Source organism: Halichoerus grypus, chromosome 10 (genome assembly GCF_964656455.1).
Source record: "Halichoerus grypus chromosome 10, mHalGry1.hap1.1, whole genome shotgun sequence".
NCBI lineage: Eukaryota > Metazoa > Chordata > Mammalia > Carnivora > Phocidae > Halichoerus > Halichoerus grypus.
Window position 1 is genome coordinate 51,355,364 of NC_135721.1, and position 27,314 is coordinate 51,382,677.

The following is a 27,314-nucleotide window of genomic DNA, read 5'->3' on the forward strand; positions in this document are numbered from 1 at the left end:
AGAAAATGGCAGCTATCTACAGAGACGGAACTGGCCACTCTTTACTTCCCCACCTGCAGCTCCTACATCAAACCACAAGGGGCCCCACTGTGGGACCTTCAGTCCGGGATCCATACCAGACCTGCTCAGAGTGTGTGGCATAGCTTCTTTTTTTTAGCAGTGGCTTTTTTTTTTTTTTTTTTTTTTAAGATTTCATTTATTTATTTGAGAGAGAGAGAGCACAAGCAGGGGGAGGGGTGGACGGAGACAGAGAAGCAGATTCCCCGCTGAACAAGGAGCCCAATGTGGGGCTCAATCCCAGGACCCCTGAGATCATGATCTGAGCCAAAGGCAGCCACCCAACTGACTGAGCCACCCAGGTGCCCCACTCCCCTTTTAAGGTAAACTCTACACCTAATGTGGGGCTTGAACTCATGTCCCCGAGATCAAGAGTCAGGTGCTCTAGGGGCACCTGGGTGGCTCAGTAGGTTGAGCGTCTAACTCTTAATTTTGGCTCAGGTCATGATTTCAGGGTCGCAAGATTGAGCCCTGCATCAGGCTCCATCCATGCTGGGCATGGAGCCTGCTTAAGATTCTTTCTCTCCCTCTCCCTCTGCCCCTCCCCTCTAAAAAAGGAGTCCATGCTCTACTGAGTCAGCTGGGTGTCCCCATGACAGTGGCTTTTATAGGACTGTATCAGTGGTTCTGAAAGGGGCGATTTCACCCCAACCCCACTGGCAGGGGACATTTAGCAATGTTTGGAGATATTTTTGGTTGTCGCAAATTGGTATGTGGGAGGGTTAGGGGGGTACTACTGGCATATAGTGGGTAGAGAGAGGCCAGGGATACTGCTAAACATCCTGCAATTCACAGAACCGCTGCTCACAACAAAGAGTTACCCAGCCCAAAATGTTAATAGTGTTGAGGCTGAGAAACCATCGGCTACAGAAGGGCAGACAGTTCAACATGGCTGTCACCATGTGACTCCTTCTGTTAACAGCGGCAAACACTTATGTCTTGTTCACTTGTAGCAACTGTTCTAAGTGCTTTATCTCCATTAACTCATTTAATCCCCACAACAAGTCTGTGAGGCAGGTTCCACTATTATCATCTCATTTTGCAGATGAGGAAGCCGAGGCATGGAGCTGTGAAGTACCTTGTCCAAGGTTCCCATGGTGGCAGTCTAGGCTTGATCTCCAGATATGCTCATGGTAAGCACATGCGGGACCTCTCTCGCTTCTTTGCTACTTCTAGAACCTTTGGAGCACCAGGGATTGTTTATATCTTTACAAGGAGGGGAAAAAAAGCAGTTGACTGGTCTTTTCTCCCAGATTCTGACTCTCCCATTTCTGATGGCTTTTGTATTTTTTTTTCTCCAGACAGTTTAACCAAAGTGAGTACTGATTACAGAGATTATGGACATCCGTGAAAATTAACTTACTGAATTTGCATAAAAAATCCTGTGTCCTTCCCACAATGGTCTCTTAGGGCTCTTTCATTCTATAGGCTGGACTGCTTGGGTGACAGATTCGCTTAAATATGAGAGCAGACCTGATCACTCAGGAGGACAAGGAGGAGCTGGTGAGTCAAGCTTGGGATACCAGGGACACAGGACTATTCTGATTAGGCCCATAGTTTTGATGAAGGGGGTACTTTTCCAAAGGAGGCCTCCAACAGCCAAGATGGGAAGTTGTAAATGGGGTGAGGGTGGCGGAAGAAGTAGGAAGGGATCTGTTGGATCAAAGCCAGAGGAAATACTTATTGGTTCATTAATTATAGGATGCCATAGGATTGGCTTTGCCTCTGGGTGTGGGGGCAGTAACCTATGCTTTAAACAAACAGCCCCATCACTCAACAATAATTAGCAGCAACAATAAGCATCTTCAATGGGGCAAGATTGACAGGTGGCCCACAACATGCAGTCTCAAGCCTGGCCTGAGCTTGAATGCCACACCTGTGGAGCCAACCAGTCCATGCTCAGGCAGCCCGCAGGGTCATGGGCACAGAGGTGACATGTTCTTTCTTGGGCCATTTGCCAAGAACTTGCTATGTCCTAGGCACTGTACCCACGGTCTAGAGAATTGAAGAGACAAGATTAAGTTTGAAAAGTTAAATAGCAGCATAAGAAATACCACATATGTCCATATAAGGGATGTAGATACTCAGAGTCAAATGGGAATTCTGGACAGGGATTCCCCACCAGGCAAATGGTAGGGAAGGAGGTCTGTATCGCACCACCATGTTTCTTTTCTTCTTTTTCTTTCTTTCTTTCTTTCAGATTTTATTTATTTATTTGACAGAGACACAGCGAGAGAGGGAACACAAGCAGGGGGAGTGGGAGAGGGAGAAGCAGGCTTCCTGCTGAGCAGGGAGCCCGATGCGGGGCTCGATCCCAGGACCCTGGGATCATGACCTGAGCTGAAGGCAGACGCTTAATGATTGAGCCACCCAGGCGCCCCACCACCATTTTCTTTTAAAAATGGGAAACACAAAGAACAAAAAAGGAAATAAGAAATCATACTAATAATACTAGTCAGAAGTGTGTATTATCACTATTTTGGTTACATGCCTAAAGATCTTTTTTCTGTGCATGTATATGGATGTGTACACACTTACATATTTCATTACATAAGTGAGTTCATATCATACATACTGTTCTGTGACTTGCTTTTTATACTTAGCAATATATTGTAAACAGTTTTCCTTGACAGTAAATAAACTTCTTACGGATCTGTAGTATTTCACTGTGCACCTACCATGATTTAACTAATCTCTTATTATTGCCCCTTAGGTGACTAACAGTAAGGTTTATATGTAATACTGACTTTGTGTACATCGTTATTTTTATCCTTAGGATATAGTCTTGAAGTAGAATTGCTAGATCAAAAAATATGCACACTTCCAATGATTTTCATATTGCCCAATTGCCTTCCAGAAGGGATAGATCAGCTTAGGCTCTTACCACCAGTCTTATGAGAGCATCTCTTTGCCTACATCTTTACCAGTCTTATGCGAGCATCTCTTTGCCTACATCTTTCCCAATATTAGGGAATACTGCTTTTTTTTTTAATTGTAAATTTGATAAGCAAAACTAGTATTTTATTGTTGCTGCTTTATTTTTCTTTTCTTATCTTTTTTTTTTTTAAGATTTTATTTATTTATTTGACAGAGAGAGACAGTGAGAGAGGAAACACAAGCAGGGGGGAGTGGGAGAGGGAGAAACAGGTTTCCTGCCGAGTAGGGAGCCTGATGCGGAGCTCGATCCAGGACCCTGGGTTCATGACCTGAGCCGAAGGCAGACACTTAACGGCTGAGCCACCCAGGTGCCCCATATTTTGCTTTTCTTTTTAAAAAATTATTATTTTGGGGCTCCTGGGTGGCTCAGTCATGAAGCGTCTGCCTTTGGCTCGGGTCATGATCCCAGGGTCCTGGGATCGAGCCCCACATAGGGCTCCCTGCTCGGCAGGAAGCCTGCTTCTCCCTCTCCCACCCCCCCGCTTGTGTTCCCTCTTTCACTGTGACTCTCTCTGTCAAATAAATTTTTTTTTTTAAAGATTTTATTTATTTATTTTGACAGAGAGAGAGAGAGAGACAGAGAGAGAGGGAACACAAGCAGGGGGAGGGGCAGAGGGAGAAGCAGGCTTCCCGCCAAGCAGGGAGCCCGATGTGGGGCTTGATCCCAGGACCCTGGGATCATGACCTGAGCCGAAGGCAGACGCTTAACGACTGAGCCACCCAGGCGCCCCCTGTCAAATAAATTTTTAAAAAATTTTTAAAAATTATTATTTTATTACTTGGGCTCTTTTTCTACAGGCCAATTAGTCACTGGTTATTCTCTTTTGAAGAATTGATTATGTGCTTTACTTAGTTTTCTATTGGTATGTTCTTTTTTTCATTTCATTTGTACAGTATTTTATTATTATTTAGTGTGGCTTATTCTTTTTTTGTCTTTTTGATTTTTTTTTTTTTTTTTGACAGAGAGAGAGACAATGAGAGAGGGAACACAAGCAGGGGGAGTGGGAGAGAGAGAAGCAGGCTTCCTGTGGAGCAGGGAGCCCGATGCGGGACTCGATCCCAGGACCCTGGGACCATGACCTGAGCCGAAGGCAATTGCTCAACCAACTGAGCCACCCAGGTGCCCCCGTCTTTTTGATTTAAAGGAGAACCTGATATATATTCAAGCTATTAACTCTTTGTCTTTCTTATGTAACAAATATTTTATCCTAGGTTGTCATTTGCCATTTAGTTTTGTTCATATTTAAGCATTCATAAATGTAAAATGTCCATGCAATCAAGGTGGTCTTTATAGGCTTTCCAAGCCATTGGGCTGGAGGTGGCTGTGACTAGAAGCAGAGAGGCCCATGGGCAGTCCTTGAGCTGGTAACAGGGTGGCAGGATGAGGCCTTCAGTCAGGGCCAAGCTGGAGAGGTTCAACCTGGACAGATTCAAGGCAGAATGAGAGGTGGCCAAGAAGGGGTAACCCTGGGAGGGGGGAATGAAGAGGGAGCAGGAGGAGTCTGGGGTGATTCAAGGATACTGACCTGGATGGCAGAGTGAGCAGGTGGAAGATGAGCCAGAATCAGGGATACATGAAAAGGTAGGGATGGGGGACAGGGGTGGAGATTATTATAATTCACCTTGGGATTGTTGATGGAGGTTCCTGGTGGAGAGAACTCATTGGTATTTGGATCTCTAGGCCGAGCCTATGTTTCTGTCTTTGTGTCAGGCTTTGAAAGGTTTTTTTCTGCTACAGAATTATATATTCATATAAATTCTCAATACTTAAATGGTTTCTTTTTAAAAATTTTACATTTATAAGTAAAAAAGGAAAAACAAAGAAAAAATTTACATTTAATTCTTAATCTAGATGGAATTTGTCATATTTTGGTGAATTGTGAGAATTAAGGATTTAACTTCTTTTTCCTAGTCACTGATGATTAAAATATTTATCCTTAGCCTCCTGATCTGAAATACTGACTGCAGGGCACCTGGGAGGCTCAGTTGGTTAAGCATCTGTCTTTGGGTCAGGTCATGATCCCAGGGTCCTGGGATCAAGCCCCGCATCGGGCTCCCTGCTCGGCGGGAAGTCGGCTTCTCCCTCTGCCCCTCCCCCTGCTTGTGCTCTCTCTCTCTCTCTCTCAAATAAATAAATAAAATATTTTAAAAAAATGAAATACTGACTGCATCTTACAGTACATTTCCATGTATACCTGGGTCTGCTCTAGGACTCTCTGGTCTCTTCCAGTTAATTGTCTATTTGTACACCAGTAACTTCTGTTTTGATCACATTTTCTTTAAATATATCTTAATAGGTGCTAGTGTGAGGTATACATCATCACACTGTTTTTTTCAGAATTTTCTTTGTTCTTTTAAGGTAGACTTCAAAATCAAAGTGCTAGGCTCTCCTCCCTTGGACTGCACAGTGGAGCTGGAAACATGGGTCATCCCAGTGGAGTCCTTTGTATTCATAAGCACCAAACATACCAGGAGCTGGATTTGATGGGCCTGGACTTTCTTCACGATGCAGAAATCACATGGCCTCTTTAAGGAAGAAGCCCCTCACTGCCATTGACCTCCACATGGGAAATTCCATGGTCTCTGACCCAAAGACAGTCCTGCGGACCTTCAGAGCCCCCGTGTCTCTGCTGCTGTGGCTGCTATAATGCCATATGCCCCCCACGGTAGCCCAGCCACCCTAGCCTGGGGTTTTCCTGTCCATCTTGCAGGGGACCCTGCCTCCAGCCAGGGCCCTCTCCAACCCCAATCTCCTCTGAGGATTTCCTGTGGGTTAGCCCTGGGGATCTTCTCTTAATCTGTTCTTAAATGTGTTATTCCAGAAAGAATTGTTCGTAATCACCAGCATTGTAATGGCTTCTTCCTAGTTTTTTTTTTTTTGAGATTTTTATTTATTTATTTATTTATTTGACAGAGAGAGAGAGAGCACAAGCATGTGGAGTAGCAGGTAGAGGGAGAGGGAGAAGCAGGCTCCCTGCTGAGCAAGGAGCCCGATGCGGGGCTCGATCCCAGGACCCTGGGACCATGACCCAAGCTGAAGGCAGTTGCTCAACCAACTGAGCCACCTAGGCCCCCCTTCTTCCTAGTTTCTAAGGTGCATGCATGTTTTTACCTATTTCACATTTGCTTGGTTCTTTCTTTTTGTTTGTTTGTTTGTTTCTGTATTGATTGATTGATTGATTGTTCTTTCTGAAGTGACTTTTTGCAGGATCTTTTTTACTGAGGAGTAATGAACATACAGTAAAGTCACAAATCCTAAGCATACATCTCAGTGAATTTTTATAATATGTATACTCTATAACCACCACCCTGATCGAGATATTTCTTGTAGTGTTAAGAAGCTGTGGTGGGGGGGTGCTCCTGGGTGGCTCAGTCAGTTAGGCATCTGCCTTTGGCTCAGGTCGTGATCCTGGGGTCCTGGGATCGAGCCCCACATCAGGCTCCCTGCTCAGCGGGGAGCCTGCTTCTCCCTCTGCCTGCAGCTCCCCCTGCTTGTGCTTTCTCTCTCTCGCTCTCTCAAATAAATAAATAAAATCTTTTTTTAAAAAAAAGAAGAAGCTGTGGTGAGAGATTGATGGAGAGGGAAATCATGAATCTGTTCCTAAGCTCCTGTCTTTTTTAAAAAATATTTTTATTTTTTATTTTCTTAAAGATTTTATTTATTTATTTGAGAGAGAGAGAGAAAGCAGGAGCAGGGGGAGAGGCAGAGGGAGAAGGAGGCTCCCTGAGGAGCAGGGAGCCCAATGCGGTGCTCGATCCCAGGACCCCAAGATCATGACCTGAGCTGAAGGCAGGTACTTAACGGACTGAGCCACCCAGGCGCCCCTCTTTTTTTTTTTTTTTCAGATTTATTTATTTTAGAGAGATAGAGCATGCACGGGGTTGGGGAGGGGAAGAGGGAGAGAGAGAATCTCAAGCAGACTCCCCACTGAGTGTGGAGCTTGACACCCGGTGCGATTTGATCACGACCCTGAGATCATGACCTGAGCCAAAATCAAGAGTCAGATGCTTAACTGACTGAGCCACCCAGGCACCCCTCCCATCTTTTTCTGGAACTGTCTTTAAAGGGTGTTAAGGAGGGAGCCACACTTCAAGTCAAGTGTATAAGTGGTGTAGAGAGCAGAATGGTAAGGAGCGGTGGGTTGTGTTCTGGTCCTCCCCTCACTGGCCATGGGACTTCTGTGCCTCAGTTTCAGCAACTGTAAAATGGGAGTAGATGATAGCTCCTACCTCACAAGGTTGTCATGAAGATTACATGAAGTAGTACATGTAAGTGCACAAAAAATGTTAATTGTTGTTTTGTTATTAATTAGGAGGAGGAGGAGGCGGCAGTGGTTCTTAATGAAGGGTACACATCAGAATCACCTGGGGCACTTTTGCAAAATACACGTGCTCAACCTGGCCAGATCTACTGAGTCAGAATCTATATTTTAAACACCTCTCCAAGTTACTCTGTTGCTTATCTGTGGTTAAGAACCACTGGGCTGGAGGTGGCCGTGACTGGAAGCAGGAAGACCAGTGGGTGGCCCCCGTGACAGTGAGGGCTGGAGAAGGTCAGAGCTGGGCAGATTCATGGCAGAATGGAGAGGTGGCCAAGATGTGGTGACCTTGGGTGGGGAGCAAGGAAGGAAGGGGAGGAGTCTGGGGTGACTCATAGGGTGCTGACCTGGATGATGGAGTGAGCAGGTGGAGGATGAGCCAGAAACCAGAATACAGGAAGGGGGCATGGGGCCAGCGGGCCAGCGATTGTTATAATTCTCCTTGGGATTGCTGATGGAGGCTCCTGGTAGAAATAACAAGTTAGAATTTGGGTCTCTAGGCCTGCACTTATGGTGTTTTTCAGGGAGTCATTGGTGTGAAGGAGATAGAGCCATGGACCTAGTCATAGAGCAAATGTTGAGGGCCGAAGAGGGCCAAGTTCATAAGCATCTACCTCTGGGAAGGCCTGTGTCCACTTTTTCTTACTCCCTCCCTAGAAATAGAGAAGTGCTTATTTCTTGTGTAATAACCCCCTTGCTGAGGACTATTGGGGAATAAACTCTCACCTGAAGATGAATAATAACTGTGGGTCACTTTGTCACAGTTCTCAAAGTTTTCCACATCCCCTGATAGAGGAGCTTATCTTTATTCTTCAGTATCCTCAGCACATTCGGCTAGGGCAACGTCTTCTGACATCCCTTCATTCCCACGTGCTGGCACACATACTCAGCCTACGATGGATGGCTTCTAAGGCTCTGGCTTTCTTCATATCAACCAGTTACTCTTTGGTAAGAATTTAGGTCATTCCAGTACCTCTCCCAGAGACATTTGCATTTAGAACTATAGGTATAATAGAAATAATGGAAGTTGTTGGATTCCTGAGGGAAGGCAATCCTGGAATAAATTTATCATTTGCTCATTCTAGAATACCCCTGTCCAGTAGACCTTGCTGCATTGATGGAAATGTTCTGTGTTATACAACATGATGGCCACTAGCCATATGGGGCTATTGAGAGTTTGAAATGTGGCTAGTATAACTGAGGAACTGAATTTTTCATTTTAATTAATTAAAAGTTAAATTTAAATTGACAAAAGAAAAGCAGGCACTATCACTGAGAGGTAGGGGCACTAGGTCAGACACCACCCCCCTTGACCCTCCCACCCTCAAGTGTCCCCCAAAGGTAACTTTGGGTCTTTGGAATCAAATCAGGCTTCTTCCTCCCACTCTTCTAGCCTCAGCCCCTCGGTTTACCTCCCCAAGAATGCAGGCATCTATAGCTATCCCCCACAGGCCTTTCCCAGCCCTTGTTCACCCCACTCCTTCTTACCATAGGACACTGCCCATGCCTTTCCTTGTGCCCTTGCTGCCCCCTCCCTATTCCTGCTCATGCCACAGCAAGCCCCATTTCCCCCAAGGAGGCTTCCCTTACTCCTGTGCCTTCCAGATGAGGCCAATTTTAGGACCTTGAACAGATTCCTTTTGACTTCTCATCAGGGTGGGGAGGTAGCAGGGATGGGTCTCAGGAAGACGTAGGTGCAGGATGGATGTGTGTCAGATTATTGCATTTCAAACTTCCTTGACCACCACTCCCTGTGAGAAATATATCTCATGTCCCAACCACCACACACCTACATACAGGTATATAAAACTGAAGCAAAAGTTTTATAAAAATAACACCCTCGCTGTATGTGATGCACTTGGATATTTTCTGTTCTACTTATTTTTTAAAGAAGATTGCTGGTTGTGACCCACTAAACTGATTTCATAACCCAGTAATGGGTCACAACCCATGGGGTGAAAAATGCAGAGTGAGCTTATTGCTCAGAACACCTGCAAACACAGGCTAAGTGGCCCCGTCTAGACATTGCCCTCTAGGTTCCTTGCGGAGCTGGCACACGATGGCACCGGCAGTTGGATGCCCCTGGTGGTGGTCCACCTGGTGGTGCTCTGCTCTCTCTGTGGAGTCTCCTTTCAAGGGCCCGCCCAGTTGGTCATCCCACAAAGTGGCCATGGTCACGGATGCCGCCGCAGTGCCATGGCAGGAGGTTGAAGTCTGCCAAGTGCTCCAGAAACCTGAAAGATGGCAGCTCGGTGTCAGGTGTCACAAGGACGTACATTTCATTTCTCTTGGAGCTCCTCATGGAGGCAAAGCTCCCGGGCCGATTGGGGCTCATCAGTGCCGTTCACCTGGCAGGGCTATGCATAATAAACAGAATAAGGGCAAAACATGGAGCTCTGCATGCAGCATCACAATAATAGAAACATCTTACCAGCCAGAGGATGGTGGAAGGAACATTCTGGTGGGATTGAGTCTTGAAGCCTCATCTCTCTTTGGACTTTAGCCCTGAACTGGAAGTTATTGAAAATAGGATCTGCAGAAATAACTACGTCAAAATCCTTGCATCTAAACCAGGTGTTTTAGCCTTTGAGGGCCTCAAGTCTGTTAACACTTAGCACACTGTTCGGACAAAAGTGTCTTTCTGATTTCCCAACCACTACGGAAGAAAAGAAACAGCCTGGAACGTTGGGGCTGGTAGGTTGTTTTTAGAGACAGACATGCAGATGACAGGAAAGTAAAGCCATGGGGAAGGACAGAGCAACAATAAGGAAACATAATCACATTATTGTCTAGTTCCATAGGGAATGCTCATAATGATGACCACTTCAGTGGGAAAAGGGTAGTTTTTTGTTTGTTTTTTAAAGATTTTACTTATTTGAGAGAGAGAGAGCATGAGCATGGGGCGGGGTTGTGGGGCAGAGGCAGAGGGAGAAACAGACTCCCTGCTGAGCTCAGAGCCCATGGGGCCTGACACTGGGCCCTGAGATCATAACCTGAGCCAAAGTCAGACACTTAACTGACTGAGCCATGCAGGCGCCCCGGAAAAGGATAGTTTTTTGTTTTTTAAAGATTTTATTCAGGGCGCCTGGGTGGCTCAGTTGGTTAAGTGACTGCCTTCGGCTCAGGTCATGATCCTGGAGTCCCGGGATCGAGTCCCACATCGGGCTCCCTGCTCGGCAGGGAGTCTGCTTCTCCCTCTGACCCTCTCATGCTCTCTCTGTCTCATTCTCTCTCTCAAATAAATAAATAAAATCTTTAAAAAAAAAAAAAACATTTTATTCATTCACTTGACAGAGATAGCGAGAGCGAGAGAGGGAGAGCACAAGCAGGGGGAGGGGGAGAGGTGGGCTCCCCACCTGAGCAGGGAGCCGGACACGACAGGGGGCTGGATCCCAGGACCCTGGGATCATGACCTGAGCTGAAGGCAGACGCTTAAGCTGAAGCCACCCAGGTGCCCGAAGCTTCACTTTTTAGGGAAGGTATTTTATTGGAACCTCAGTGATTCTGGATAAATTTGATGCTGTTGAGCTGATCCTGATTAGGGCTAGCCATATTCCTCATGGGTTTGAGGCATGCTGTGATCTCAGGTTCTCAGCGCAGGTCCTCCCCACCCAGCCCTGGTCTGACTCACAGCCTAAAATCCTTCCGTTTCTGTTGGATTCCTTTGTTCATCCGAGTGAATTTGTGCATAGATACTTTCTCATCTGCAAGCTTGCTGATGGTGGTTCCCTGATGCCCTGAAGATAGATGCAGAGGAGGCTCTGAGATGGACACTCCCTGGGGAAGGCAGGCCTGGATGGGGTGACCTATGAGCAGAGGGCAGGACAAAGCCACTGGGATTTGGGCTGGAATGAGTTTTTAGGGAGTAGCAGGGGGTGGGCGGAGGACAAACTCCCCCCTCTTCACTCTGCATTGCCTGAAGATGGCCCACTCACTGAGACAGGGCCAGGTATCTGTTTCTTTGGTAGCCTGTCCCCTCAAGTCTCCCTGGCCACCTAGTCCCCAGATCTGCTTCTGTGAGTCACCCCGCATGACTGCAGGGGTGCTCCAATCAGTGAGTGAAGAGAAAAGCCAAGTATTTCTGAGACAAAGATTATTTATTCCACACCATCTGAGAAAGGGACGTTAAGTAGAAGGCAGTGGGACTGGAGATGTGTTACGCCACCAGGAGGTTTCTGTCTTAACAATAGATGATTATATAGTATGCATGCATAATACATTACACATCCTCATGTTGGTATTTGCAAATGCTGTTTGATTACCAAATGATGAAACATTTCTTCTAATGGGGGAGAATAATAATAAACTAAAATAACAATATCAAAAGTCTTTGGAAATATTTCAGAGGTTTGCAGAGCCATTCATTGATGTGTCCCCAAGGCCAGAAGAAGAGTAGGGCTTGGCCAAGTGGTGGTTCTAAGAAACTGCGTAATAAAATTCTTTATGTTTTTTTTTTCAGTAGGAATATAATGCGAGGGGTAGAGAAAAACCACCCAATTCCATCTAACTAGTGGAAATTAGATTCTGATGATGAAGTCAAAATGATTTTTATAGGGAGAAGGGTGGGCAGCAGCAAAAGAAGACAAATGAGCTTAGATTTTTAGTGAATCTACTGGTTTGTCACGTGTATATGATACCTTGCATGTGATTCACCCATGTCAGACTATCCAGAAGGACCAAAGTCCAGAATTAGCAGTGATTGTAAAGGAAGTCTGTCCAGCACAAAGGTTGCTTGTCTGCTTCCTTATTGAAGTCTGTATGAGCAAGAGGATGAACAAGGCAAAAACAGGCCCTCTGTTAGGGAGAGGCACAGAGTGTTAGTGTAAGAGAGAAAGAAAAAGTGCCCTATTTCCATTTGTTTCCAGTTCTGCCTCCCTTGAGAATAGTCCTCAAATGACAGGAGGGTGGGTAGGTTGGGGGCATCATAGGGAGTGAAATGAAGTACCCAATCGTAGAGGAGATGTTAGTGGGACTCCCTCAACCCCTGCCTGGGGCAAGGTCCACCTGTCTTTAAGAAATCACAGCCCAGTGTGGAAACTGTCCCGGGAAGGGATGAGTTCAGGGCAGGCAGGGTGTGGCCCCTCAGGAAAGGCTCCTGGGGGTGGCAGGCAGAGGCTTCCTTCCTTGGAAACCAGCTCCAGAAACCGTGACTCCGCTCTAAAGCATTTTTAGGCATCTGGGGGCTGCTGCCTTTGTCAGTCCAGTGCTCTCCGTGGCTATTTGTTCTGGGGGTGGCTGTGCATGAAATGCTCCCCAAGTGAGTGCTAGGACTGGCCAGGCTGGCCTGGCAGGTTCAAGGGTGCGGGGCCTGCCCCACAACTGGGGCCCACGACACCATTCCTGAGCTTCAGGGCCCAAACACTAAAGTTCCTTGTGTGTGTGTCCTCTGTGCCTGGCACTGTGCTGGGCGTTGTCTGGTGGTGTCATGACACATCATATCCTGGGAGATGGGTGGTGTCAGGCTATCCCCATTTTACAGCTAAATAAAGAGGCTGGGGCGTTTAGTGTCTTATAAAGGGCAGAGCCAGGACTTGGAGCCAAGGTTTCCAAGGCCAAAATAGGGGTGGGGGGGATGCTGTTTCTATACCCCATCCTGGTCAAGACCAGAAGTGACTCAGCTGAGAAAGCTGCCCTTGGGAGGAGATGGAGCCAGAGATCCAATAACTGACCACCTCAGCCCAGGGGAAGGGCTAGAAGGGCCCTGGATCCACTCATGGGACCCCTTACCCCCCACAGAGCCAGCACCTGCCTGCAAAGTGCTTAGGGGATCCCTCCTGCAGAGTAGTCCTTGCCGGCTCACTCTTCATGAAAAGTTCTCTCAACCAGTGGTCATTTTAGAGAAGGAAGGTAGTAGTTTAGAAACATGTTTTTAGGCAGTGGTGGCCTTTTCCTCCCCTAAAAACTATTTTTTTAGAACAGTTTTAGGTTTATAGCAAATTAAGAAGATGGTACAGAGATTTCCTTTATGCTCCCTGCCACCCAAACATGCATAGCTGTCCCCATCATCAACATCCCCCACCAGATCTGTACATTTGTTACAATTGATGAATCTATGTGGTGGCTCTTTTTTTCCAAACAAAATTTCCTCTGAACATGCTTAAAATTGAAAACAGATACAAAGGGGGCTGTTCTGTGTGAGAAGATTGTGAGGAAACCTGCTCCTGCCTCCTGTTTTCTACCCCCTCCTACTACCCCACCCAGATTCTCCAGGGCCCAGATGTAGTTTATGGCTCCTGTTCTGAGGTGAGGAGAAGTAATGCTACTCTATTAATGAGCTCTTCTCCCAGTCCGTGCCTCTAGAACATATACTGCAAGTGCCAGGTTTAAAAAAAAATTACGGTAAAATATATATGACATAAAATTTACCATTTTAACCATTTTTGAGTGTATAGTTTAGTGGCATTAATCACCACCGTCCATCTCCAAACATTTTTCATCCTCCTGAACTGAGTCTCTGTACCCATGAAACAATAACACCTCATCCTCTCTCCCTCCCTCCAGATTCTGGCAACCACCATTCTACTCTGTCTCTGTGAATTTGCCTATTTTAGGTACCTCATATGTGGAATCAAACAATATTTGTCTTTTGGTGTCTGGCTTATTTCACGTAGCATCGTGTCTTCAGGGTTTATCCATGTGGTAGCGTGTGTCAGAATTTCCTTCCTTTTTAAGGTTGAATAATATTCCATTGTATGTATATCCCATATTTGTTTATTCACTCATCTGTTGACGGACATTTGAGTTGCTTCCACTTTTTGGCTGTTGTGTGTGAATAATGCTATGAACATTGGTGTATGTGTTCCGGTCTCTGCTTATAATTCTTTTGGGTATATACCCAGAAGTGGAATTGCTGGATCATGTGATAATTCAATGTTTAACCTTATTTATTTATTTATTTATTTGAGAGAAAGAAGGAGTGGGGGGGTGGGGGGGAGGGGCAGAGGGAGAAGCGGACTCCCCGTAGAGCAGGGATCCCGATGCAGGGCTCGAGCCCAGGACCCTGGGATCATGACCTGAGCTGAAGGCAGATGCTTAACCGACTGAACCACCCCGGTGCCCCATGCGGGGAGAGAGAGTCTTAAGTAGACTCCATGCTGAGCCAGGAACCTGATGCGGGACTCGATCCCACAACCCTGAAATCACAACGTGAGCCAAAACCAAGAGTCAGATGCTCAACCACTCAACCAGCTGCGCCACCCCAGGCACCTCGTATGTTTAACCTTTTGAAGAACCATCATACTATTTTCCATAAAGGATGCACCTACCATAAAGGATGTACCTATATTCCTACCAGCAATGCACAAGGGTTTCAATTTCTCCACATCCTTGCCATCAGACCAGGTGTTTTTAATCTCTTGTTCATAGCTGTATCTCCAGAGACAGGGACAGTGCCTAGCACATAGTAGGTACTCAATAAATATTTGTGGGGTCGAATGAGTGGGAGGCCTTGGTCTCTGGGCAGCTGTACCCGGGAGCCCTCCTACCTGTTAACCAGTCAACAGAACCTTCCCCTTCTAGTCCCTGCTCAGCTCTAGGAGAATCACCCTTTTGATTGGGTAAGTAACCTAGAAGTGCCCACTGGTGTCAAAGAGGAAATGGTGGATGTGGGGTGATGGATGTGATGAGGGACTCTAACATGCTGGCTAGCATAGGAGTCTTTCAGACTGTGGGTCTCAACTCATTTCTGGCTCCTGAAACCCCATTTTTAGTGGTTAAAACCAGCATTTATGAAAAATGAAATACAAAAAAAATACCAGGGTATACCACATGGAAGAAAGAGTAAATATTTTGTGAAACTCTTGTTTTTAGTGTGATATTTATGTATGTTTATAATGGATCACAAAGAATTTGAAAAACACTGTTGGATAGGGTATGCAGCCTCTGCTTAAAGAATTCCCCATGGGAGAGAGGGTTTACTGCCTTACAGGGGAGCACCTGCTGCTTGGAGGTCTGCTGGAACATTGGAATGTTCTTCCTTTATTGAGCAGAAACCATTCAGCTGAAAGATCTTTCCTTTGAGGTCCTTCTGTGTGCTAGGACCTGTAACAGGCACTTGAGATGAAGAGGAGTCCAGGGTGCCCTCAGGAGTTAATGGAGAAGAGAGGTAGGAGAACAATAAAGGGACAGACTGATGTGGGAAGGGAGGGGAGAGGAGCGCCAGGAATGCTGCCTGGAGGAGTCCAGGAAGGAGCCAGAATGAGCCTTGAAGGATGGATAGGAATTTGCTACTCTCTACCAAGAGAAAAACTTATAGGAAAGTATGAAGATGAGAAAGGGCAGATTGTGTTCCAGAAATGGCAAGTAACCTGGTCTGGCTGGAGCCCAGGCTCCCTAAGGAGGTCAGGGGTAGGGATGGCCAACCTGGGGGACATGAGGCTGGAGAGCAGGCAAAGCTCAGATGTGAAAAGGTCTTTGTGTCAAGAGCTTAGATTTTCATCCTACAGGCAGAGGGGTGTCTTTTGAATATTTAAAAAACAAATACTTGTCAGGATGTATACTGGGCTCTGAGGAATTAGGGTGAATGAAACCTGAGAAGCCATCATCCTGGTGTAGGGAGCTGGTATGAAGTAAGGAAACACACAGACACAAATGGTTATAGAAAGGGGGACGAACAGGATGATGGGAAATAACAGGGTCCCATGAAAAAGGGGGAAGGAGGTACTTGGCTTACACTAGGGGGAAGGCCTCTGTGAGGAAGTAATGGCTCAGTTGCAGCCTGCAGGTGAGGAGCCTTCTCAGCAGAGGCGGTGGCTTGGGCAAAGGCCATGAGGTGCAGAAGGCTGGGGGCAAGAGGCAGCTGAGAGAGGGGGTGGGAGTGGCTGAGCCAGCCCAGGGAGGGCCCAGGGACCAGGTGGGGCAGGCCTAGGGTAAGGATTTGGGATTTTATCCCAAGGGCAGTGAGAAGCCATTGGAGTTTAAGCAGGTGTAGGTGTAGGGGTGTGTGGGGGGGGAGGGGGGAAGGGAGAAGGGGAGAGAGAGATTGAGAGAGATTATTTATTTATTTTTAAACGAAAGGGTAAGTACATCCAGGGCAAAGATCAGAGTCAGGAGGTGCAGAGGAACGGAAGGAAGGGAGGCAGTGAGGGGCTGTGGAAAGCCCACCCTTGTTTTCTGTGGCTCCTGGAGCCTGGCTGTTTGGACCTGGGGTTGGGGATAGAAGTGACCGGAGATGCCCAGAGGATATGACACTTGGGGAAACACTGGTTTCTTCTGCCAGAGGGCGGAGAGTGGGGAGGAGAGTCTTTATTCTTCAGGATTCCTTTTCCTGGTTTCTTCTTATTCAGACTGGACTTCTGACTGAACACTGTGTTGCCACCTCTGCCTCTTTGTCCAGACTGTTCACCCTCCCTGGAACGCCATTCCTCCTCCTTTCTCTTTCTTCTTGACCCAAGGTGGCTCATCCCTCAAGGCCCAAAGGAAGGCCCACGTCCTCTATAAGGCTTTCCCTACCATTCCGGCCCCCTGTCCCTGCCAAGCCCAGCCCTGCACTGTCTGTGGCCAGCAGGAATAGGAAGAATGGTGTTCCAGGCGTGTGTTATGACACTGCACTTTGGGGAACCCTCTTCAGCTCCAGCTTCGAACAGGATGAGAATCTTCCCCACTGAATGACCCTCACAATCCCCTCCTACTCTCCTGGCTCCCAGTGAGAGACACACATGGCAGGGGCCCCAGTCAGTGTGTTCCAGTCAGCATGAGACCAGCTGTGAAGTCCCCAGAGGGGGTTCTGATGGCCTTCATGTCCCTCACCATCTGGGTCCAGTGGTCCCTAGGCCCTGAGTGAGGAGGGGCTGGGGACTGGTGTCAGAACCACCTCCTGGGGTCTCTTTGGATGAAGTCTGGGAAACTCTGATCCCACTTCCAAATGAAGGCTTTCTATTGCTTGAAACAGTGGGCTGGGGACATAAAGGCTCAAGTTAAAGAAGCTTTTAGGTGTCCCCAAATGGACTGGCTGATCTGGGAGGCCTCAACCTACTCCAGGGGCGGCCTATGATGAACAGATTCTGTCCTGAGCACACTTTTTTTAAAGATTTTATTTATTTATTTATTTGAGAGAGTGAGCAAGAGAGAAAACAAGCTGGGGGAGGGGCAGAGGGAGAGGGAGAAGCGTGGGACTTGATCCCAGGACCCTGGGATAGTGACCTGAGCTGAAGGCAGTCGCTTAACCAACTGAGCCACCCAGGCGCCCTGTCCTGAGCACACATGTATCTAAGCAGAGGTGGTAGTGGTAAGGGTTCTCAGTGCTGCCTTCTTACCTGCTGGGCAGCTGGGCTGCTCAGGAGAACCATTCACCACTTTTAGCTAATCTGCCCCCACCGCCACCTATCCTGGACCACATGGAGAATTACCCTTGTGGGAAGCAGCCCAGCCATTACTCTCACCTGCAGGGCAGAGTCTTCTGTGTCTTTTGATTGGGATTTATATTAGATACCCTGTTTGTTTTCTCCAGTGAAGGCATCTGTATGTGGGGACATCCATGTCCTACTCGATAGGCCTCCCTTGGTCCCGGTCTCCACAGGTCTAGTCTAGAATGACTGCTTCCTTCTCTGAGTGTCTCTCTGGACTCCTCGCACTTAAATTTACTGCATGCCACATAGTCTCCATTTTAATTCTGGCCATCCCACACTTGCCCTCCAAGTGTGATGAAAATTCCACCCACCATGTTGCATGATGCTGAGGCAAATGAGCGGAAACAAATATACTTATAGATTTATATTTCTTCATGATTTCTGGGATTAATGTTACTATCCAAGTCATGCCCAGGCCTGGATTCTGTCTACCCAGCTTTGCTCCATATCCCCTACCACAGCCTTGTGACAAAGGTTTAATTGCTTAATTGTCTTCTTCCCTAGTAGACTCTTAGCTCTTAGAGGGCAGCAACTGTTGCAGTCATCCTTCCTATCATTGGACCTGGCACATGAGGTCAGTTCTCCATATGTATTTTCAGTGGACCATTGTATGAATTTTAAACTTCTAGAGGGTAGAGACTGAGTCTTTCTCTTTCTTACCAGTTCCACATCTCATTCTAGCCCAGAGCTAAGCTAATAATAAGGCTAATAGGTTGGCTATTGGATGGGAGTGCTAGAGAGTCACCTGGAAAAGTTTCTCAGGTCAAACTAGATTTTGATCCTCAAGGAAACAAAGAAACCCAAAGTCTAGAGTCCCAAATATCTGGAGTGTCTGTCAGGAAGAGGTCAGACCCTATCACATGTGAGCTGTGATCCTGGGCATTGGGAAGGTGGTGTGGTAGGGTGGGGAAAACTTGGGTGGTGAAACAGGAGAGGGAACCGGTGGTGCTCAAGTGCCAGGAACTGAGGAATTTGGTTAACTCAGCTCTCTGCCCCCAATGTCCACAAATTTAAAAGAAAGAGGAAGGGAAGGGAAGGGAGGGGATGGGAGGGGGAAGGAGAGAGAATGAGCCTAGGCTTGGAAGCTAAATTAAAGTGGATCTGAATCCCCTTTTCATCTCCTTTATTTTTTATTTATTTTTTAAAATGTTTTTTTAAAGATTTTTATTTAATAAATAAGATTATTTATTTGAGAGAGAGAGAGTGCATGAGATGGGGGAGGGTCAGAGGGAGAAGCAGACTCCCCACTGAGCAGGGAGCCTGACATGGGACTCGATCCTGAGACTCCAGGATCATGACCTGAGCTGCAGGCAGTTGCTTAACCAACTGAACCACCCAGGTGCCTCATCTCCTTTAAATATGGAACTCCAAGACATGGTATTAATCTCTCTGAGTCCTAGTTTCTGCATCTGTGGAGTGAGCATTAGGTTAATACATGTGATAGGCCCCACACTGTTCTTGGCACATGGTAGACACTCAGTAAGTAATGGGAATTATTAGTACCATGGCATCATGTTTCTTTTTTTTAAAATTTTTTTAAAAGATTTTTTATTTACTTGACCGAGAGAGAGAGAGAGAGAGAGAGAGAGAGAGAGAGAAAGAGTGCATGTACATGAGCAGGGGGAGGGGCAGGCAGAGGGGGAAGCAGACCCCCCGCTGAGCAGGAAGCCCAGCATCGATCCCAGGACCCTGGGATCATGACCTGAGCCAAAGGCAGACGCTTAACGGACTGAGCCACCCAGGTGCATGGCATCATGTTTCTCATGTTGTATCAGTGAGGGTCCAGCTAACATAAGCCAAAAAAGGTCATTTATTAGAAGACTCCCAGCTCGTAGCCTTGAAGAAAGGGTTGGCTCTGAGGCTTCAGGAAGACCAGAAAACTTGGGCCTGGGTTTTCAGGAAAAGGCAGGCTGCCTTAACTAGGGGCCATGCCAGCCTCCTTGTGTGATCGAGACAGAGTCTCACTGGCTGGTCTGGATCCTGTGCTGACAGTCCCGCTGGGGACTGAGGGAGATGGAGTTCTCCGTCAGAAAAGTGAGGTGCTGTATCCAGAAGAATGGAGGGGAGATTGCTAGACAGGCAGAACTGTTGACTATCACCCGTGAGACTCCCCCCTGCCCCACCCTGGTGCTCCTGTAGGCCTGCCACGTGAGCCCTCAAGTGCAAAACGATGTAACTACTGCTTACCTCACCTGTTTTCTTTAACTTCCTCCATCAGTTTTTCATTTCAACACCCTCTCTGTCCAGCCTGGCCCCGCTCCACCCTGAGCAGGAAGGTGGCATCTTTACTCAAAGGGCTACCCTGCTCCAGGGCCTCCAGCCTCCTCCCTGACCCTCCCCAAGAGTCCCAACCCCAAATCCTCACCTGATCTTTACAAAGTTCTATATGCCCTGCAGAAAAGAACCTTGGGCCAGTTTAAAATTTTTCATTTGCTTTTTCTTACTTTTACTTTTTCAATACTGACTCTTCTTTTTACTTTACCTTTGGCCCAGTCCTGGGGAGGGACCAACCCCTTGCTTTGTTCCTTTCCCCTTTTTTTGTGCCCAGTATTCTACTGCAGCAATGTCATCCACTCGGGGAGTCTAAAAGGCCTCTAAGCCGGAGGGTCAGACTTCGGAGGTGGAAGATTTCGTGATGACTGCCTCAGGCCTGATAAGGGAGAGAAGCAAGCCTACCTTCTCAGGACTGATCAGTCAGCATATATTGCCTTTGTGCCCCTGTCTTCCCCTCTCTCCTGGAAGATTCCTAGTACCAGTGCCCTCATACCCCACTGAGGCTTGTCCATTCCGGGAGCTATTGCCTGCTGTGGGCCTGCCCCATCCCTTTGCCCCTATTAGAGCTTCTCTCTGTATCTCTTGTCTTTTCAGCCTGCTGTATGTTAGATCAGTTAATTCCCACAGAGCTGGTAAGTTCAAAATCCCAGAAAACTTGTATTTTATAGGGGAGATTTAAAAGGACAGAGTGTCAGTTTTAAAGGGTAGCTAGCTGTAAGGATTAGCTCCTCACTGTGGGGGCCCCCTGGATAGTATGGCTTTAGTGCTTGAGGGAGGGAGGATAGGAAGGAAGGATAGATAGATGAACGAACTGGAGAGGATGGAAGGAATGATGGGGAGAGATTTCACAATCACAATCACAATCACCTTCTCAGGAGTCTGTCCATCATATAAATGGACGGCCACCTGTCTGCCTACATGGGCCTGGCTTGGGGGGCATTTGTACTCTACCAGCCTGAGCATCACTTAAAAGTAAGGAGAAGGATTTTGGGAAAGAAAATTGTGAGAAGCAGTGAAATGTGTCATTTGGACAAGGGAATTTTTTCCTTTTTCTTTTTTTTTTTGAGATATAATAATCCACAAACCACAAAATTCACCCTTTAAAGTGTACAACTGAGTGGTTTTTAGTGTATTCACGAGGTTGTGCAACCATCATCACCAATTGCAGACCATTTTCATCACCCCAACAAGAAACCTTGGACCCATTAGCAGTCGCTGCCCATCCCCCAGCTCCCAGCAACCACTAGTAGACTATACTCTCTGTCTGTAGATCTGCTTATTCTGAACGTTTCTTATGAATGAAATCCTATTATAAATGCCCTTTTATGTCTCGTGTCTTTCACTTAACATAGTGTTTATCCATGTTGTGGCTGTGTCCGTGCTCCATTCCGGTTTCCTGCTGAATAATATTCCATTGCATGGATATGCCACATTTTTTTTTAACCTGTTGGACACGTGGAGGGTTTCTACTTTTTGGCTATTATAAATAATATTGCTATGGATATTTATGTATAAATATTATTGTGGACATATGTTCTCAGTTTTTTGTTTTGTTTTTTTAGTTTTCTTGAGTGTATACTAGGAGTGGAATTGCTGGGTCATGTGGTAATTCTGTTTAAATTTTTGAGGAACTGCCATAGGTTGGGGATTTTTGATACCTTTTTTTCCTGATTATAAGCAGAAGTTCATTGTAGAAAATTTACAATATATACAAATATACTCAGAATAAGATTCTCTATATGACTCATTAATAACTATCTTTAATATATCAGTGTATTTCTTATATTGTTTATGTACATCACTTAAAAATTGTATTGAGGGGCGCCTGGGTGGCTCAGAGGGTTAAGCATCTGCCTTCAGCTCAGATCATGATCCCAGGGTCCTGGGATCGAGCCCCATATCGGGCTCCTGGCTCAGCGGGGAGCCTGCTTCTCCCTCTCCCTCTGCCTCTCCCCCTGCTTGTGCTCTCTCTCTCTCTCTTTATCTCCGTATCTCTGTGTCTCAAATGAATAAATGAAATTTTTTAAAAAACTGTATTGAGTTTAAAATATATATAGTTTGTGTCTTAATTCTTTCACTTTACCTTCTATTGTAAGCATTTTCCATGTCAACAAATATTATAATATTGTTTCTGACCACATTCTATCATCATTTGATGCATTATAACTTATTTAATTAACGTGCTGTTCTTGGACATGTAGATAATTTCCACATTTTTGTCATTATCACAGGTGGTGCAGTATCTTTATAAGTAAATGTTCATCTACATCTCTGATAAGTTTTTTTTTTAATATGCTAGGCATTACAGGGATGCCTGGGTGGCTCAGTCATTAAGCGTCTGCCTTCGGCTCGGGTCATGATCCCAGGGTCCTGGGATCGAGCCCCGCATTGGGCTCCCTGCTCAGCGGGAAGCCTGCTTCTCCCTCTCCCACTCCCCCTGCTTGTGTTCCCTCTCTCGCTGTGTCTCTCTGTCAAATAAATAAATAAATAAATTCTTTAAAAAAATATGCTAGGTCTTTCTTTTTTATTTTGTTTTGTTTTAATCTGCTGGTGTTTTTTTTTTTTTTAATCTTTTTTTTTTTTTGGTGAGCTGTGTGCCCAACATGACGCTTGAACTCATGACCCTGAGATCAAGAGTTGCATGCTCAAGGGGCTTGGGTGGCTCAGTCTGTTGAACCTCCAACTCTTGGTTCTGGCTCAGGTCATGATCTCAGGGTGATGGGATCAGCCTCACATCAGGCTCCATGCTCAGCTGGGAGTCTGCTTGAGATTCTCTCCTTCTCCCTCTTGCCCTCCCTCTACTTGCACTCTCTCTCTCTCTCTCAAATAAATGTTTAAAAAAAAAGAGTTGCATGCTCTACTGATTGAGCCAGCCAGGAGCCCCATATATCTGTGATAAGTTTTGAGGTAAAATCTTAGAAATGAAATTTCTGGGTAAAAGACTTGTGAACATTTAAAAAATAAACTTTTCATTTTGAAATAATTTTAGATTTACAAAAAGTTGCAAAGATAGTACAGAGAGTTCCCATGTACCCTTCACAGAGCTTCCTCTAACTTTAATATCTTACCTAAAACTAATAAATTAACATTGGTACGTTACTATTAACTAAGCTCCAGACTATATTTGGCTTTTATTAATTTTCTTACTAATGTTCTTTATCCAGGATTCAGTCCAAGATGCCATGTTGTATTTAAGCATGTGAATACTTTTAAGGCTTTTGATGTGTCTCTGTGTGTGTAGGAAAGTTGTGTCAATTTATATTCCCATCAATAGTATAGTATGTTAATACCTAACAGGTATTATAGCAACAGCAATAACATCAATTTAGTGGGCATTTATTTTTCCTTTTTTTATGTATATGGATATGTTATTAGATAATATATGCAGGAGAGTTTTAAAACCACTTCATAAATGAGAACATTTAAATGGTATGATGCCAGCTATAGAAATAAACATACAGTTTTGGAAACAATGTTTGTCACTCTTTTTAAATATTGTTCTTTCTAAATTTTTTCTTTTTTTAATTAAAAAATTAAAAAATGTTAATTCCAGTATAGTTAACATATAGTGTTATATTAGTTTCAGGTGTACAATATGGCGATTCAACAGTTCTGTACATCACCCAGTGCTCATCACAAGTGCTGTCTTAATCCCCATCACCTATTTCACCCACCCCCCCCCCCCACCTCTCCTCAGTTTGTTCTCTGGCTTTTGGTTTGTCTCTTTTTTCTCTGTTCATTTGTTTTGTTTCTTAAATTCTGTATATGAGTGACATCATATGATATTTGTCTTTCTCTGACTGACTTATTTCACTTAGCATAATACTCTCTAGCTCCATCCATGTTGTTGCAAACTGCAAGATTTCATTCTTTTTTACAGCTGAATAACATATTTTACACACACACACACACACACACACACACACACACCACCTCTTAGTCCATTCATCTATCCATGAACACTTGGGCTGCTTCCATACTTTAGCTACTGTAAATAAAGCTGCTTATAAACATAGGGGTGCATGTATCCCTTTGAATTAGTGTTTTTGTATTTTTGAGGTAAGTACCCAGTAGGGTGACTGCTGGATCATAGGCTAGTTCTATTTTTAACTTTTTGAGGAACCTCCATACTGTTTTCCACAGTTGTTGCACCAATTTGGATTCCCACTAACAGTGCATGAGGGTTCCTTTTTTTCCACATCCTCACAACAGTTGTTATTTCTTGTGTTTTTTGTTTTAGCCATTCTGACAGGTGTGAGGTAATAGCTCATTGTGGTTTTGATTTGCATTTCTCTGATGATGAGTGATGGTGAGCACCTTTTCATATGTCTGTTGGCTGTCTGTATGTCTTCTTTGGAGAAATGTCTCTTCATGTCTTCTGACCATTTTTTAAGTTAGTGAGCATTTCTTCATGGCTAGTGGGTTTACAGATTTTTTTCATCTGTTTGGTAACCACTTGTACTTTTTGTTTTTGATTTTCCAATCATTTATAGGGGCTTTTGTTAACATCTAAGACTTTAGCTTCCATTCAAGCTGACATACAACCAGTGTCAGGTAAACATCTAGAAAGCCATCCCTGCATCCTGCAGAGTCACCAAGGCAGTGTCACCCAGGAAGGGGAGGCCCGCCAGATGTTTCCTGCAGGCCTTGTTTCTCCTGCAGAGGCCTGCCCAGGGCCGTGGAACCTGGGTGACAGTGAAGTGTGCTCTCTGAGAGAGCAAGCTCTCCTAGTGACCCAGAGGCCAGCTGTGTACAAAGAGTGGTACAGGGTAGGCAGTGACATGTCGTAAAGAGCACTGTCCAGGAGTCCGGGGAATGGGGATTTCGTCCTGGTTCTCTTACTACTTGTGTGAACTTGAGCAAATCTGGTCCGTTTTCTGGGGTCTCTTTTTATTTTTCATCTGGTTAATGGTCAGGATCTCAGGGACTAAATGGACTGTTGCAAAGCACTTTGTAAAGCACTGTACGGATGGGTGATACCGTCATGGGAAATGCTGTCATGAAGAGGACTGAGTAGTGCCTTCTGTGGGTAGTATGAATCTCAATCTACCATGCCAGGAGGGCAAGAAATGCTCCTGAGATCAACTCAGTTCCAACCCTGAACTCCCGTCTTACCTGACGGCGAGGAAACTCTATTGCTGTCATTATAGGCCCCCTCCTCATGAGGGTCACCCATGAATCCAGGAGGCCTCTGGTGCTGCCCAGGAAAGGGGCACTTCTATAGGCTGTACTCTCTCTCATGGGCCCTGGTACCCTGTGAGGTTCAGACTCTGCTGTCAGGCCCTGCTTGAGGCTTTTGTGCCCCGGGCCCTACCTCCCCAACTCCAAGGCCCACTGCTCGCTGAAGGTGCAGAGCACTAGTCTGGATCCTCTTCCCACTCCCCAGGGTCCCCTTTCCCTCTCCCCTTCCATTTTCTCCCTCCCAGGGTGGCCTTCAAGACACCCCTCTGAGTCTGCAAGGAGCTCGGGCTCAGGAAAACAGATGCAAAGGAGAGAAGGGCCTAGGGGTGGCTTCTGTCTCAAAGAGGACAGATCCCAGGCCTTCTTGGAATGAGAAGGCAAAGGAAAAATGCAACCCATCTAAACACAGATTAATATCTGAGAAAATAATCTGGCCACACCAAGAAGAAATTGGGAGATATGTCCTCTTGTCCAAATACTGTCACAAACCTGTGGGGTGTCCTCAGGCATGTCATACATTGTCTCCGAGCCTGTTTCCTCCACCGTGCAGTGAGGGGCTGGTTCCATAACCTCTAAAGCAGCCCTGGACATTCACCATTCTAGAGTCAGTACTTCTGGGAAGGGGTGAGGTTTTCTTTTATTTTGACATTCTTGGTCTTTCCTAGTCACTGTCACGTGACCTGACCACGGCCCCTTTAGCAGCACTGCCGACAGATTTTTCCCTAGGCCTATTGTTGGTCTAGTCTGTGAACGTTTCTTTTGTAGCTCTGTGTAATCATCATGGTAAATTTGAGCTAGCTTCAGGCTTGGCCTCAGTGCTCTCTCTGCATGATCTCATTTAATCCATATAACTGTTTGTTGGGTTGGTCCTACTGCTTTCATTTTATGAAAGAGGGAACAGAGGCCAAGTAGCTTTCCCACAGCCAGATAGTAGGTGAGGGACAGAGCTGGCTTGATTCTGAAGCTGGGTTTTCTAGCCCACTGGGTTTCTAGTTTTCTAGTTTTCAGCGAGGCAGAGGGGACTGGAAGGCAAATGTCCTGGGAAGACTGTGTGACCATCCTTAGAACCAGTCTAGGAAAACCCTCCCTGAAGCAACTCCCAGGTACACGAGTCTCCCTGGGGCCCGAAGAGATGGAGAGAGTGTTGGGAGGAGCACAAGAGCCCCCTCCCTTGAGTTCTCTGGGGGTGAGAGCAAGCATTCCTCAGAGTTCCGGGGTTGCTACCTGGACGTAAGGCCCGGGACTCTGGCTGCATGCCGACTCTGCAGAGGGCTGTCCTCCTTTCTCCAGGGGCTGGGGACAGGCACATGGCTAGTTGTGTTCAGGCAAAGGTGGTCTGAGAGTGCCCCAGCCTGCTTCCTTCTTGGGCTGGGGTGGGGGCGATGATGTCTGGGTTTACATCCACTCACTGGGCAGATACTTGGCACCGTCCTCACCACCCAAGGGCAGGGACCCACATGCAGGCTCATTACCTAGAGTAGCAGGTCCAAGACTACTTGGAATGGTGTAGCTCACACTGACACAAGCAAGCCTCCCCCTCAGTGGTTCTGTCCCACCAATCCCTCCACTGTCCCCACAGAGTTATTCCTACTTCTCTCTTTTTACCCCATAGGCCAAAAATTGGCTATGGAAGAAGAGAAAACCCCAAGACCTTGTGACCTTCCAAAGATGCATTCTATCCAACTTCCCTGATGAACTTGTTAGGAAATGGTATCTTAAGCCAGGTTTGGAGTTATATTCACTCAAAAATCATGTTGGACAGGGCGCCTGGGTGGCTCAGTTGGTTAAGTCTCTGACTCTTGCTTTCAGCTCAGGTCATAATCTCAGGGTTGTGAAATCAAGCCCCGTGTCTAGCTCCACACTCAGTGCAGAGCCTGCTTCTCTCTCTCTCTCTCTCAGCCTCTCCCCCTGCTCATGCTCTCTCTCTCAAATAAATAAGTAAATCTTTTAAAAAATCACGTTGGACCATTTCTTCTCATTTGTATTTATTAAGCCCTCCCTAGGTGACACTGGGCCAGGCAGTGTGAATATAAGAAATCCAAGACAGAAGATTTAAAGCCCATCTTTCATTTTACAGATGGAAACAGGACAGCCCAGAGATGCTAACAAGCTCATTTAAGGTAACACAGCTACTTGGGCAGTTGCGGGTTTGGAACTTGCGGTTCCTGCTTTTCAGCCCTGTGCTCTTTTGACAGCATCT

General features: G+C 46.1%; 1 protein-coding gene across 5 annotated transcripts in view; it reads left to right on the plus strand.

Annotated features, from left to right (window-relative positions):
* ASPRV1 (aspartic peptidase retroviral like 1) overlaps positions 1–27,314 on the plus strand; it is a 109,250-nt gene that overhangs the window by 64,978 nt on the left and 16,958 nt on the right. For 4 of the 5 annotated variants that reach the window (XM_078056443.1, XM_078056444.1, XM_078056440.1 and 1 more), the window contains 3 exons: positions 1,103–1,190; positions 1,486–1,560; positions 27,192–27,234. The gene's annotated coding sequence lies outside the window, so the exon portion shown is untranslated. Of the gene's footprint in view, positions 1–1,102; positions 1,191–1,485; positions 1,561–27,191; positions 27,235–27,314 lie in introns of those variants that run through there. The other variant, XM_078056442.1, reaches the window with a different exon arrangement.